Source organism: Sturnus vulgaris, chromosome 1 (genome assembly GCF_052056855.1).
Source record: "Sturnus vulgaris isolate bStuVul1 chromosome 1, bStuVul1.hap1, whole genome shotgun sequence".
Taxonomy (NCBI): domain Eukaryota; kingdom Metazoa; phylum Chordata; class Aves; order Passeriformes; family Sturnidae; genus Sturnus; species Sturnus vulgaris.
Genome location: NC_142243.1, coordinates 146,310,629 through 146,322,891, shown reverse-complemented (window position 1 = coordinate 146,322,891; position 12,263 = coordinate 146,310,629). Strand labels below are relative to the sequence as shown.

At 41.6% G+C, this 12,263-nt stretch overlaps 1 long non-coding RNA gene across 1 annotated transcript in view; it reads left to right on the top strand.

Moving 5' to 3' along the window:
* The window catches only part of LOC148225576 (uncharacterized), a 40,655-nt gene extending 28,713 nt beyond the window's left edge, over positions 1-11,942 (top strand). Inside the window, exon 4 of the long non-coding RNA XR_015808520.1 lies at positions 6,784-11,942. This is a non-coding gene — a long non-coding RNA (uncharacterized LOC148225576). The remainder of the gene's footprint in view (positions 1-6,783) is intronic.
* The last annotated feature ends 321 nt before the right edge of the window (positions 11,943-12,263 follow it).

The following is a 12,263-nucleotide window of genomic DNA, read 5'->3' as shown; positions in this document are numbered from 1 at the left end:
TGTCTCACAATGGAGAAGACTTCATGATCCAAAGTCACACAGGTACTTTGGAGCCTTTTTCACCTAAGTAAACACAGAGCATTAAGCACTCAAGAAGCTCAGTTTCTTCCAGGTGCATAACTGCTTTTGTGAGCAGTGGTCTGCTTCATCTGCTCCTAACTGGACATCCATGCACCACAAACACTGATGGAGCTTGGGTTTATGGGTCAGTTGTTAAATATCTTCATTAAAAATACCCAACCAACTCCCTCCCCCCGAGTTATTTTAGATGCGAGCATACAGTTATGTAATCCAGGAGAAGCTCCATTAGTTTCCAGTAGGGAAAAGAAGCCAAATGTCCAGCACTTCTCAAAACCATGCCTAAAACACACACACACACACACACACACACACACACACGTAACGATAAAGAGGTTTACATGATAGTTTTTACATTAGTCTTGCATTGTAAGAGAAGACATGAGACACTCTGAATTGCACTGCCAGAGAACAGGTAAAAGATGGTTTCTGACTTTAGAAGGAAAGTTTTTACCCCCAAATATTATTCCTGTTCAATACAAAACTTCTATCGCTGTTAGCAGGAGGAGGACTGGTGCAGTGAATCTAGCTAATTTTTAATTCTCCATGCTAATTAACTTATAAAATGCAAAAAATGAATCTCTCAAATACACAGTAATTGCTTAGACTGTGTAAGCAAATATTGATCCATATATTTATTTTTCTTTTCATTCCTATGTCTCAGTGTCAGACTAAATTTAGTCAAAGTAAATTAATGAAATGCATTTTTCAAAAGACCATCATCTGTGTAAAGGCCCTCATTTTTAATGCTCAGCAGTCAATTACAGGCCAATCAGATTTTCAAATATGAAGTGTGACACTAATGTTGGGTATGATTGGAAGTTTGGTGTTTTGAGAGGATTGGGACTTGCCTTTAGTGTATGCCCAGCTCAATAGCCATTCCCAGACACTGTTTGCTGGGGTCACAATAAAAGAACTGTGTGGTTAGAAGAACCAGAAGCAAATAGAAAAGACACCTTCAAACCACCTTTGTGCTGCATCAGGTGAAGAACCCTGCTCCAAGGCACTTTGATGTGACCTGACTGGAATCTCTACCTGTATTGAGCAAACACTGTAGAAGCCACTCATCTTTCCTCAGTTTCCAGGATTTCCATACATAGGAATATGGTTCATTAATTCTCTGGGATTAGCTCATCAAAGAATGACCTAACGTATGAGTCGGGTCCCAAGGGAATAAGGCAGTCCTGATGTGCATCTTGGAATGAGTCCTCTTGCAAGATGACATGCAGAGGGAGAGGGTTGTGTGATCAAGATCACAGGTCATACTTTGTCTTTGGGGAAAATGCTGCAGAATTCCGAAGCTTAAGGGCTGAAACTGCTGAGAAACGTTTCTCTGAGGACCTCTGGCAAGTAAGCCAGTATTGGCTCACACTTTATCATTGATAACACAAGCACTGCTTCCTCCTTCCCTGCCACAGCTAGACTCTGAGATGAGATGGCGAGCTGGTTTTTGCTGTAGTGTGCTTTTTACTTGGCTTGTATTTCTCTCCACAGCCCTCACAGGCACACTGCAAAGATCCCGCCTCAGTGCACACCTCTGCAAATATACAGCTTAAGCAGAAGAGGATTGTTTCATGTGAGACACTCAGAGCTCACCCTGCAGCATCACCTGCAGCCACAGTGAGGCTGATAAATGTGGCAGACACTGTTCGTCTTTCAAAATCCTGCAGGAGCATCCCACTCCCCTGCACCACCAGCAGCTGCCTGTGTGTCTGCAAAGCTGACCTTTGTTCAGTCCTTGGCCCTCCCAAAACTGATGTGCCCCACATCATTTAAGAAAGATGTGAAGGTCCTTGAAAGTATCCAGAGGAGGGCAACAAGGCTGGTTGTGAGACTGGAGGGCATGTCCTGTAAGGAGCAGCTGAGGACTCTGGGCTTGTCAGGTTTGAAGAAAAGAAGGCTGAGGGGTGGCCTCATTGCAGCTTCCTGAGGAGAGGAAGGGGAGAGAGAGGTACTGAGCTCCTCTTCCTGTTTACTGTGTTTGTGTGGTAAAGTTTTGGTAGTGGGGGAGCTACAGGGGTGGGTTTCTGAGAACCTGCCAGAGGCTTCCTGCATGCCCAACAGAGTCAATGCCAACCAGGCCCAAGATGGATTTGCTGCTGGCCAAGCACAAGCCCATTAGTGGAATGTCTACCACCCAGAGTGGTAGCACCTCTGGGATAATGTATTTGATAAGGTGGGAAATAAAGTGCTGCACAAGAGCAGTCAGAGAGAGGAGGGAGAAAACATGAGTGACACTGCCCTGCAAGAACCTGGGTCGGTGAGGAAGAAAAGGGAATGGGGTGATCCAGATGCTGCAGCAAAGATTCCCCTGCAGCCCATTGTGAGGTAGCTGTGCTCCTGAGCCCATGCAGATCCACGGGAGAGCAGACATCCATCTGCAGCCCATGGAGGAGCCCATGCCAGAGCAGTGGATGCTCAAAGGAGGCTCTGTGGGAAGCCCACACTGGAGCAGGCTCCTTGCAGGACCTGTGGCACCATGAAGAAAGGATCCCAAACGAGCAGGTGTGCTGGCAGGACCTGTGACCTCACGAGGGACTGGTGCCAGAGCAGCCCGTTCCTAAAAGAACCTGTGCCCTGTGGGGGTGTCCCATGCTGGAACATGCATGAAGAACTGCATCCCATGGGAAAGACTCATGTTGGAGAAGTTTCTGAAAGACTGTCTCGTGTGGGAGGAACCTCATGCTGGAACAAGAGAAGATTATGAGTTCTGAGGAGGAAGTAGAGGCAGAGACAATGTGTGATGAACAGATCAGACACCACATTCTCCATCCTTCTCTGCTGGAAGGAAAGAAAGAGAAGTTACTGAAGTTGAGGAAGACGGAAGGAGTAGGGATGAAGATGTTTTAAGATTTTGGTTTATTTCTCATTTTCCTACTTCGATTTGATTCGTTACTAATTAACTAATTTCCCTAAATCAAGTCTGTATTGCCCATGATGATAACTGAAGTGAGTGATCTCTCCCTGCCCTTTCTCTCAACCCATGAGACTTTTGTTATTCTTTCTCTCCCCTGTCCAGCTGTGGAGGAGAGAGTGGCTTTGGTGAGCAGCTGGAGTTCAGCCAGGGTCAACCCACCACATCCTGGAATCCAGTGACAGAACACATGGGAATGGTTCAAAACTGTGCCAGGGGAGCTTCTGACGGAACGTTAGGAAGTATTTCTATACCAAGAGAGTGGTCAAACACTGGAAGAGGCTTCCTAGAGAGGTGCCCAAGGCCTCAAGCCTGTCAGTGTTTCAGAGGTATTTGGACAATGCTTTAAGAACATGATTTAACTCTTGTTCAGCCCTGAAGTGATCAGGCTGGACTAGACAGTCATCGCAGTTCCCTTCCAAGTGAATGAGTCCATTCTGACAGATACAATCTCTGCTTCAAAAATCTTAGGAGTGATGGAGTCTAAAACTGTGAGAAAAGCAGTATCTACATCACAGAAACCCAGGAGTCTACTTTTAACCAAGTCTTTGTCAAGACCTACAAAGGAATAGGTACTATTTTAATTATTTCTCTGTTGCTGTCTAGCAGTTGCTGCTTGATAGCATACAACAATAATGACTTTGCTAATAATTACAGTTCAAATCAGTGAAGATGAAGAAAATAATTTTACTGTAAAAGACACTCAAAATCCAATCAGGGTTGTATTTTTAGTTTTTCAATGAAGACTAGTTTCTGTTGCATTCCTTTGGACTGTTTCCTGTCGTTAAACAGTCTCTCAAATCCCACTAATTTCTGTTGAAAATAAAAAAAACCAAAACACCTCCACCAAATCCCCCTAATCAAACCAAACCAACACAGCAACTGACCTGTTACCTCTAAAACTAATAAAGGTGACATAAAACACACAACATCTCTTGACAACCATTTTGTTGCTAAATAATATCTGCTAAGGAATCTTCAGCACTTTTTTTTTCTTTTTTTTTCTTTCTTTTTTTTTCTTCATATTTGCAACCTCTGCTCTGAAGAGACTTCGTGGAAATTTGCTCAGCTTGCGGGAAGAAAATGCATGAGTTGATAAAAGCTAAAAATAACTCAGCAGAAGGCTGTCCAATAAGTTAGATTTAGGTTGAGTCATGGAAAAGCCTAGGAGTATTGTCAGCACCTGAGTTATATGGCTTTCTACTTCATTTGGACATGCTTGTGAAGTGTGTGAAACAATCTCATGAAAAGCAGTCATTGACTGTATTGATATTGCTATACATCTTTCAAGAAATTTGGGGACATTTATACTACCTTTTGGGAATTAATTGTGCTGTATCTTGCAGGAACTGAAAAGGAAATAAAGCTGAAAAAAAATTATCAAACCCTTTTGAATTTTTTCCATCTCACAGTAAGGTAGTTGGGGAATAAGGGTGAAACAGTAAATATTCTAATTTTCTAGTAAGACCTTTTACTCTGACTCATATGCCCTTTCTACGGATGAGAGAGGACTAGAAAATAGAAGATATATACCATATAGATAGTGCAAGATAGAACTGTAGTAAGCAAAACTATCTGTAATACTGTTTTCAGAAAACAGTTATTTGTGATTTATTTCTAAACGGAAAGTTGTACTCAGTGTGCTTCTACGAGAGGCTGCTTTCTATCTTGTACTGTTGCCATTTATCTTCTGCACATACTCAAACCTCCAATCTCAGTGGCCAAAAGGGGCTACAGGTGTGATGGAGAACAAGAATAAAGATGCAAAGGATCTTGCCAAAGTAAATATGATGCTATTTAAAAACAGAGAAGTGCTGTGTTTTGCACTTTGGAGGCATCCCCCAGGAGCAGTCTACAGCACACATCTAGGAATATAAGCATACACTGAGGGGAATAACAAATCAGCAGCAAAAATCAGTATCTTTGAGCTAGACTGCATCCTCAACTGCACACCAGATGACAATGCCCTGATGCTGGGGGGAAGAAAGGAAAAATAAGCTTCCTATGTCTCATTAGGATCTATGATAAATCTATCTACTGAACCTTCAGATAAATGCAGAAATGCTCTTTCCATTACGACAGCACAGTCAGACGGTGGTAGACTAATTGTCAAGCTGCTAGAAGAAAGCTGTGGAAAAAAATCAATTTTTACAGTCAGAGACCCAGAAAACATGAACTTGTAAGAGAAGTTTGAGATAGTTGGGCCTTTAAAGAAGAGAAAACTCTGTGTAATGTAACAGTCTTCAGTTATGTAGAGACTGCTACAAGGAGGAAAAAATTATATTTTCTGTGTCTGTTGAAGAAGTGATGAGCATAAATTCAGGAACAGAAAATTAATCTGAACATTAGGTAGAGGGATGCTAGATGGTCTCATGGTGAAAAGAATGAAGACTTGGAATGGATGAGAAGGAGAGGCTATGGTAATTTCATGTCTGAAGATATTTAAACAACCAGCTGAGGAAAACCTATGCCTATGCTATGAAGAAAGGGTGTGGAGAGGACACTGTTATGTAACTTCCTTTGTGGAAATTGATTTTTCATGGTAAAATAGTAAATTATGGGATACCAAGCATTTCAGATGGATTTACTTACTTACACCATTCTTACTCCAAAGAGTTTGCAGTAATAAAAAAAGAAATGAAGAGCCAACCTGGGTTAAATAGGGCAAGACTGTGCAACTCTTGGGTCATTTAGGGCAAATTACAGTTGTGAGAGGTCAACACTGGCTTTTTCTTGAAAGCTCTGTGGTAGAATATGGTTTTAAGGGGAAGCTGAGAAGGAAGAAATTAGAGGTCTGAAGCAGCTATTTAAAATTATTATTCCACAAGTTCTACCAAAATAGAAATCCCAGGAAAGTCCCCATCTCTGAGCCTACGAAGTCAGCCTTTCACCAAATGTATGCAAACAGTGTAGGGATCTCAGCATGCTGTAATCTAGGACGAGCATCTATCACAGGCATATTGAAGCTGCGGTTTCCTGAAGAGCTGTGCTGAATTACTGGTTTCTCACAAGCAAAAGAGAGATTTTGTGGCCATCCATCTCTGGCCTCCACCCCAGCTCTGTGCTGGCTCTGCTCTGCAGTGCCATGTCTGAGGGCTGACACAGCAGAAAGCTGCTGGGGTTTGTGCCGTGATGGTTTTGAGCAGACTGTGGAGTTAACGAGGCCACGGGAGGAGTCTGGCGGGTGCCAGCCTCAATAGAAGCAGCTAAGAGCACGAAGCCAAGCTGGGAGAATGGGACAGCTGCTTCAGGACCTCCCTCCGAATCAGTCAGTGATTAGGTTGGCTCAGCAAGTCCTGGGGAAACCATGGCTTTGCTTCCATGTAGAGAAGCTCATTTTGCAGCTTGTACGAGAGACAGAGGAATCAAAAAAAAAAAAAAAAAAAAAGGAAAAGAAAAAAAGGAAAAATGAAAAAAAGAAAAAGAGAGGAAAGACACTAAGAAGACTCATGTTGTTATAAAATAGTTAATGCAAGGGGAAGAAGAAAAAATAGATTGGGAGCTAGCTGGAAAGGAAGATGGAAATGTGCCCTTGATTTGATGTTCTTTGTTGCACTCCCTTAACTGCATGGTCATGACTTGGCAGCTGTTCAGGCTCCAGGAGGCATTGTACAAGCCTCAGATAGGAGGGGTTTCCTCTGATGAGCTGGCCATTGTGACTTTACAAGAAATTGTACAGTACTTCCTCTCATCCATTAGAAACCACTATTTTCTGAATGAATTTTCTCCTCTTTTGTTTTTAGCAGTTTAACCCTTAACCTTTCTGACTCATGTTTTCTATTCTGGTGTAGCATGCAGCCCGAGGTGAAGATGGGGACAACCCACACAAATGAGACTCCTCTGCTCACGTCTGACAGGGAAACCAAGTGTTGCACAGAGCACTGCTTCTGCTGAAGCGCACTTTGAAGGCCTGGGAGTGTGGTATGAGAAAAAAAAAAAGCCTCTCTTGCAAGTCAAATGAGGAAAGTCAAGCAGCTATTGAACTTCTGGGTGATTCATCTGTACTCTCCAATTTGTATTAATTGCTAAACTGTGAAGATGTGGTGTGGGCAACAAGGGTAAAATGGTATAATTAGGGAAATGACCCTTTCACAATTAGTGGAATGAATTCATCTGAAGATGAGAAACAGAACCAAGTAATTATTGCACTGGTCGGATATACTGGACTAAATTCAGATATAGAAATATATCTCACATTAGAGTACCTGCTGGGGAAGAAGTGCTTTCTGCCCAAGCCAAGCACAGGGTATTGTGAAATACAGAAATACATGTGGCATATAAAAATCCAAGCAGGGACAGAAAGGGGATGTTCAAAGTTGGAGCTCCCTTTGGGGTCACTAGTGAGCACTCTGAAATTAGACTGGAAATGAAGGCTACGGTGCCTTAGAAAGGGTCCACCTTGGGTTATGAAAGCCCTTTGAGTATTTCCTTGTGCAATCAGCATAAAACTCACAGTATGTAAAAAGCACTGGCTTTTACCTTCTCTCATACCTATGTTCAAAAGGGAATAAAGAGATATTTCTCTCTCACCCATGATATGGATGGCACTCAGAATCCTGAGCAATGCCTGAAGAGATGGAATCTTCCCAAGACCCTCTCAGGAGAGACCTGGTTCTCAGTAAGCTCCCTGAGGTCCTGTTCTAACTAGTTTACTGCTAAAAGGATGAATCATTATGTGACAGAAAGGCCAAGAGGATGCTTGATTTCCAAATCAGATTATGGAATCAGTTCTTTTTCCCCAAATATGAAAAATACATTTTTTCCATAGATAAAGTAAAATGTTTGGTTTTCTTCTAAATAATAAATTAAATTTAAAAAGAAAAAAAAAAGCCCTTATACATTTTCCATATAAAGGTAGAAAAGTTCTGTAAAGTTTGTGACCTCCCTCACTGTTGTCTCACAATGTTGAAAAAGCTCTGTGTTGATCTGGGTCCTTGGACCAAAGAGATATTTGGTCAGAAGGAAGATCATTTACTAAAGATATTGTTGGAAACAGGACTAAGACCTTTAAGTGAACTGATGGCTGAATCCAGACCAGGAGGCTGGTGGATGGATCTGACAGGTAGCAGACAACTCTTTCTGCTAAAACATCCTTTTGCTCTCAGAAAGGGATCAGAGCTTTGAGTTCCTCTCTTTAAAATGTCAGACAACAGCCAGGATGAAAAGGCAGCACAAAGCCTCTGCTGTAACACCAACAAAACTTTCAAAAGCAATTTGATGTGTGATATACTGCTACTTCAGCTTGTCAGGCTGGTATCACCTTGGTCCCTCTCAGTCCATCCATCTGAGCTGACTTCTTGTCCCTCGTCTATAGGAAATGATTCATTCTGTGCCTGAGAAGTGCCCACATCAGGAGCTGCTCTCCTGGGGCTCATAAAGGTTACTTCTGTCTAAATCACAAAACCACTGGACTGGGTGGCTGCAGTGCCTTCAGAATGAAGAGAGAGCAGGAAGCAGAGTATTTTAATAGATTCTATGGAACATATCAATATATTTCAAGCAAATCAAATACCTTCACACTTTTTTTTTTTTTGTTTCCTGTCTTAGAATATTTTAGGTTATGTTTGTGATCTAATTTTGCCTTTTGTTTTGTTTCTCTTCCCTATTTGGCTGCTGTCATTTTTCAGCGAGGCACAGTGATGTTCCACCTGTCTAATCAAAACAAGGCCTAAAATTTCACCCTCTTCTAGATTATATTCTTTAAAGGAAGAGAAGACAGGTCACAAAAAGTACAGACAATTCTATTAGCACATTAAGTCCTTCAGCTGCTATTGTAGTTTTAATTTTGAGCAGTGCTATATGCACTTTAGTCAGTGAACTGGAGCTATCATTTATCAGAAGGAAAAATATATCCTGAGGAAAAAAGCATCTTTTCACTCAGTTCAGTCTTTGACATGTGTATTTGAGTCATAGCTTGTCAGAGTGATGAACAAGGTGCAGTCATGTCATTTTCTCCTCAGTGAGCGTCTTTCCTCTATGAGTTTCAGAGGTCTTCACCAACTGTCCTTCAGTCAGTAAGTAGATGGCCAAGTTGTGCTCCATTGTTGGTTCAATTCTTCTGCAAAATCAACTAGACCCAGGGTATCAGTGAATAAAAATGTCTGGGGAAGAGACAGCACAGGCCAGTCAGTCAGAAATGTTTGAATGCTCACATGGTGTGTAGCATGATCTGGAATGTGCCAAACTGCTCTGGCTCGAGTGATGCCTGGGGGGATAGCATATGCTCCAGATCTTCCAAAAGGCAGCACAGACAAGACTGTCCTGGACTTGGCCCCTTGTATGGCCCTGTACATGGTAAACTTTGCACCTGCAAAACCTGATGTTGCACTGAAGGAAGTTGACACACATTCTTTGTTTCACATTATGAAAATGTTACATTAGTTCATAGAACTGGAAAAAACCCCACATCCAAAATGACATTTACATTTGAGGGCTACACAGGGCAAAGTTCTGTATAGTTCAGCTGTAGCCACTGTGCTGCTTGGCCACAGAATGTTCCCTGCTCATCTTTTATTTAACAAATAAATAGCCAGAGAAGTGCAGTGCAATATTATTCCTCATTATTACCGCTTTCCACAACTCCATAGGTGCAAAAGGAAAGATTTTAAAATCCATCTATATATGACTATTGCTTCCTTGTAAGGTAGTCCCCTGTTGCCTTCAAGCACTTTCATTGCTGTACTGTGCTAGAAGGAAAAGCACCTGGCTGTGTAATGATACCCCACTGGCCTTACTGAAGTTGCTCCTGGTTAACAGGACTCCATGGGAGATAAGACTTCAATCCCCATGATTCAGGTCAAGATGAAAATGAATAGAACTTAATGGAATATACTGCCTAGGCTTCTCCCAGTGGGAGAAAGAGAAAGTACAGCTTCTTTTCATCCAAGCAAGTAGCTGTTACACAGCAGTAAAGTGGACTCTAGTAAGACTGGATTCGGGACTGGATCCAAAAGGTTTGAGAGCCAGACATTGGCTACACTGCTTCTGGGATAGTTTGCAGACAGCAAGGAGGCAAAGTTTTGTTTCAGTAAATTAGATGAATCCCTGGAAAGTCAAGAGATAGCCTAGTTTGCATACAGCTGGCAAATACTCATTTGTAGCTCCACAGTGTGCAGTCTTGCAGTGCCTGGATTTATGGAGCAGGACTCTGGCTGCCATGTCCAGCTCTGCTTAGCACAGATATAATCTGGGGAAGTACTTTGACCCGAGAAATGCAGAAAGGTCTTGAACTTTGTATCTTCTTGTCACTCCGTTTTCTTCTCCAGCTTTTGAGTTCTGCTATGCTACAACCAAGGACCAGTCCAATCCCACAGTGAGGAAAGTGCTTTGGGACAACTGTGTCCAGCACTGCAGAACAGGAAAGGGAAACCACAAAGGACGGGAGACCAGCAATTATGAAGGTTCAATGTATTTGATGTGATGCAGGAACTGAGAGGAAGCATAGCAGAAAGCAGAGAAGAAAGCAAGCAAGTTTCTGTTTTAAAGCCATTGTGGCTAAATTGACAGGGCTACTGGCTGCAATAACATGGTGCATGTGCTGCTGTTATGCTACAGGCATGACAAAAAACACTACAAAAAGAGGCTCCATGGCACAAACCTGGTCAAATGAGGAAAAGAAAAACAACCCCTTAACTAAGAAGTTTTGGGCAGAAAAATTGCATTCCATTATTTGGGTTTTTTAATAGGTGATTTGGATGAAAAAGTCTAGGTTGTGTCTTTGGAGTTTTTTTCTGCTTTGTAGCATTTTAAGGGAATTTCAATAATTTTATATTTCTTCCCAGGTTTTACTATGTTAAACAGTGGGATTGTGAACTTCAGTTTCCACTTTGCTTTTGTTGACTTTGTTTGGGGTATATTTGGTTTTCTGCATGATTTTCTTTGTGTGTCATTGCATATTATGTTGACTGTTTTTGGAAAAGTCAGATTATGAGCCTGGTTGCTGGTTGTTTGTCTGCCACCATGTCACTTGTGCCAGCAAAACTTGTTTTGAAGGTTACAAAATAGTATATCTTACTGGAATAATGCTCCATTAAAAAAAAAAAAAAAAGTTAAGCATCTCCTCTGTTGCAGTTAATTGCATTCTTAGAATAACAGCTAACACCTTAATGAAGGAGCTGAGCTTTTAAAAGAGATTTCTTTCTCCCCAGGGCATAAAATGACCATTTGAAGTAAGTAGCTGCTGAATAACATTTAGTATTTGACTGAATTTCCCTGTTTTCCTTGGAAATACATGCTTCCCTTTTGCCCAGGGCCGTGTAGGATATTCTCTCATACACATGTATCCCTACATACAACAAGGAATAGTGCCTATGAATCTTCCAGCTCTCAGCCTGTGAGCTCAGACCATCCTTCTCAGAGCACGAGGGGTTAAGCCCTGGCCATAATTAATATGAGAAATATGAGATCTGTGTTGAGGGCACAGACCAGGTTCAGTTCCCTCCTCTGATATGGTCTCTGAATGAAGTTATCAACTGCTGTCAAAAAAAAAAAGGCAAACCCATTCTTTCTTTCCTAACTCTCCTTTCTGCACCTGGGGCTTTCCTCCTCTTTACATGCTTTGGTGCTCAGCTGATGTTTGGTTGAGCCAGTTCAATTCACACAGAAAAATATTCACACTTTTCCACATTAGTTGTCTGCCAGGCTTGTGAGACGAATTGAATTCAGGAAACGGTCTGATGATCATCAGATCTGGCAAAGAAGAGGAAGATGGTTCTGACAGAGAGAAGAGAAAGATCTATGGCATACAACTTCCTCCTCTCTATTTGAATGGAAGTCACTTCTCCTTCTGTGAATGAATAAAATGTGGAATAACCTTTCTTTTCTTCCTCCTAGGGTGATTGTGTAACAACATTAAAGAATGCCAGACTGTGGCAGTGAAGGGGGAATGGATGCAAGGTTTTGCTTTATGTCTGTCCTTTATTAATTATTAATAAAAGCTTTATTATATCCATTGGTGTTTTTCAACAGTCTTTTAATAATGTTTATCTAGGGAGGTTTGTTTTATCTTAACATTTCTAGTAGATGAACTCACAATTTTCCTGTCTGGTAGGAAAGAAACAGGTAGAAAACAGGTAGAAAGCTGCAACCCTGTGTTGTTTGAATCCATGCATTTAACATCCTTTCCATTGCCTTAAACTTGTAGTGATGGATGTTTTTTTCCGTTATGATCTCTGTGTCTGTGGGTTTTGAATAAAAATATCTCTGCCTTGGTTCCAGATTGATGCCATTTAACTATGAGGCTTTCAGTCAATTCTTTCAGGGGTGCTGATTT